Source organism: Rhipicephalus sanguineus, unplaced genomic scaffold, assembly GCF_013339695.2.
Source record: "Rhipicephalus sanguineus isolate Rsan-2018 unplaced genomic scaffold, BIME_Rsan_1.4 Seq1040, whole genome shotgun sequence".
In the NCBI taxonomy this organism is placed as follows: Eukaryota; Metazoa; Arthropoda; class Arachnida; order Ixodida; family Ixodidae; genus Rhipicephalus; species Rhipicephalus sanguineus.
Genome location: NW_023614218.1, coordinates 89955 through 93732, shown reverse-complemented (window position 1 = coordinate 93732; position 3778 = coordinate 89955).

The following is a 3778-nucleotide window of genomic DNA, read 5'->3' as shown; positions in this document are numbered from 1 at the left end:
CTAAGCTCAAGGAGGCGGCCGGGTTCGACTCCCAGCAACGGCGGCTGCATTTAAATGTAAGTGAAATGCAAAAGCACCCGTGTACGTAAAGAATTTCAGGCGGTCAACATTAATCCGGAATCCCCCCCCCCCCTCCGGCGTTAATCAAAATCATATAGTCGTATATGGGCGCGTAAAACACCAGGATTGAAATCATACACATTTTAAGCGATCATAATCTCCTCTGGGCTGTGGTAGATATGCGTGACCCCTTTAAAGTACACTGCCGAGGCAGCGACGTCAGCGTGTGTAAGCCTTTGTACTTCCATGTCATAGTCAAGAAACGAAGTGCTCCCTTTCTCCGTTGAAAAGGTCTATAGTTTCCTCGCGTTCCGCGTACGCATGCCTGCATAGCCCCAACGTCCGGGAGTCGCATTCATGACCCTCGTGATTAGCAGAGAAAGGCTCAGCTTCACCTGCGCCGATTCACACTTTTGGTTCTCTTCGAAGGATGTCACGTCGAGAACCTACTTCCCGTCTTAAGAGTATTCGTAAAGAAGCCTTCTAAAAATAAAAGTGTATGGTTCTGGTGCACGTTAATAGTTGTATCGGATACATATGATGTCGGAGCATATCTTTACATTAAGATAAGGGCTATTAACTATTGGGGTAATCAACGAAAATTAATTGATCGAGTTCACTGAAAGATTGTGAACCGCTGCGATCGTTGCGACACCTGGCGCAGCAGATCTCAACCAGGCGTTTCTTTCGCCGTGGCCTCAGAGAACCATTTTGGCAGTGCGCGAAACACAATGTTAATGCAATGAATACACCACGGTACACGAACGCCGACGTGTGAATGCCACTACCAAACACCTTAGACAAGAATTAGAGTCGCCTCCAGAACTTTTTGGATTACCTGTAATGTACAGAAACTTTTGTCCATAACTTGTTTTCCTTTCTCGGGAAAAACAATGAAATTTCGCCGGCGTATTGTGCCAGAGGAACACGGTTACGTAGGCGTATCTACACGACAAATATGCATTTACGCAGTTCTGGGGTGACAACTGAACTACAACGCTTCTGTACAGAATGTAAACCTATTAATCATTGTTTTTATAGCCCCAGATGTTTTATATGAAACAATAGAAACACTCGTTAAACTCGGCCTGGCAAACCTGCATTGAATCACAGTATTTCCGCCTCAATTATTTCGTTTCATTTGCCATCGCTGCATAGGTTTAAGCTATGAAATGGTGTATCGGACGGTACTAGACACTTATAATCGACTTAAAAACGTTGACGTTTTCTTTTGCTTCGCTCCCCCTGTGCTATCTTTACGACGATTACTCATGGCCTCAATATTCTGCTCTATTTAAAGCGATTGTCCAAGCGTCGTGATATGAATATTCGATTGCATATATTGTTATATTGTCAGCCGTTATACTATTTAATAACCTTTCGTGTCATTCCTGCTGATAAAAAAATTAATTATTGCTGAAGTTACCTTTCTTTGTAATAGTTCTCACCCTGAATAGACCAATGAATCTGCTTTCTCTCTGAAAGGCGATTGTGCGTTAAGCGGTTCTACGCCCTCAGTTCTGAGCTATTGTTACGTTCACGACTGTATAGATCATTGTTGTAGTTATTAACATACTTAATGCGTCAGAACTGGGTCTTCCAATCAGGCGAAAAGTCGTTGCGCGCCTGTTCGTGGGGAGGAGGAGCTGAGGTTGAGGTGAGGGAAAGACGTTATTTCTGTAGCCGTAGATACGAGCACGGATCAATGTGCTACGCCAGCACGAACATAGCGCGCGGTGGAGAGGAGGCAGAAAGCTTCACCGCCGAAGCATTAAGCACAGGCCGTCTTGACGTTGACGCCGAGGCCACGAGTAGCGCACGGGCTAACCAAACTGCCGAACTGAATGCCAAACTGAATGTTGCCGAATTGATGGTCTGGAGGCCGCGAAAGCTTTCTTTTTTTTTTTTCTGTACGAACTGCGTACAATGGTGTTGGGTCCTCTGTCAGGTTATATACCTTCAGCCTCAACATCCTTTTGTTTCTTGTTTCTTGTACAAGGAAACAATAAAACAAATTTTGAAATTGAAATTGAACAGCGGACAACGTCGCGCAAATGGCAACATTCAGGCTATATAGATGAGGACTCGACGGGTCAATGAACGGTGCTGGCACACAGACAGTTTTGATGCCGGGGCCCGAATGCGGCTTGCGTACATAAGCCCTTGCGTTTCTTTGTATGCCGGGGACCCCTTTGGGGCCCCGGCACTAAAACTCTCCGATACAGTTTAGTGCCCGGCACAAAGTGGCGTGCGAACGTAAGCTCTTGCGTTCCTTTGTATTCTCCACAGGTGCGGTGTACAACGGAACGCAAGAGGCTTGGAGTCTCCGACACTATACTCTCTTAGCGCCCGTCCTCGCGTGTTTCCTCGCTTCGTCCCGTATCTGCGCTGTTTATTCCTTCTTTAAAAAACACTACCAACTAGCCTGTCCTTCACCGCTGGTTCAGTTCGTCTCTTAACAGTTCGTGCTTACACAGAGCATGGTTTGCCTAGAGGCTCGGAGACGCAACGTACGCGTTTTCCCCTATCGTCCGGGTCATGGCCAAGCTAAACCGAATATACAAAGCGAGAGCCTAAATGTCTCGTGGCGCGGTGACCCTCAGTGAAAGGCGGCAGGCGAATGAAGTGGTATAAAAACCCGCGTGGCCTTCCCCAAGCGAGGCCGCCTGGCTATCCATGAGCCCTGGCGATGGTAACGGCTTGTTGTGACGTCAGTGCATGACGACACAGGTAGCGGAAACCTTTGGTGTCATCAGAAGTGCGGAAAGTTGGGTAGGCTGGTAAAGAGGCACGGATTGGGTTAAATGTGGGCCGATCCCAGAGGTAATGCAATACCACATCAGGTGCGGGAGGTTTGGGGGTGGGAGCAACATGCAATCGACTGAGGCTGTCAAGGTAATTTAATGCGTGTCTCCCACAGCGCGGCTTGTTATTCATTGCAAAAATACTGCTCCAAGTGTGGAGCAGGCTTTCGCCTTCAAGTGTTACGGTGAGTATAACGTGCTGCCGAACTTTTTTTTGTTTGTTTGCTTGTTTGCGCCGATGTTTCTTTCATGATATACTCGTATACTGATGAGCTAGTTGGTGAACCACGACGAGCATGCAATGTGAAAACCGTGGTAAATAAATGGTTCACACGGACGCACACACAGTCAAACACGCATACACAAGAGAGTTGTTCGCATGGTCTCATTTAGGCCTGTCGACTTTAGATAGCCCAGCAGTACTTTCGTGGCACCGCTATGCGATAGGCTGCGTGGAGAAAAATGATGAGGGTCGAATTTTTATTCTTTTGTTGGTGTTTGGAATTGAGAGCCTTCTCATTGGCTGGTTCAGCCTATATATGTTTTCCTCCCAAGAAATATCAGTCGTAGTCAGCGTTGCGTCTTGTTTCTTCTTGCCTCTATCCCAGTCTGTGTGCGCTGTAACCTTTCCAAGATCCCAACTGTGCTTACGCAACCCTCGACGAAACACCGCGTCCCTTCTACATTTGGTCTCACCTGCAAACACGCTCCCACAAAATTTAGCTCGAAACATTAGGCAGCGCTGAATACAAACCGCGCGATTCTACGCCGACCGTCGCGCAGAGAGCGCACAACAGATCAGAACAACGCACCACGGAGAGGCGTACATACTGCGGAGTAGGGAGGGTGCCGACACCGGAGGCAGACCACGCGCATTAGTCACGAAGAGTTCGGAGTTCCCTCGGCGTATCCCA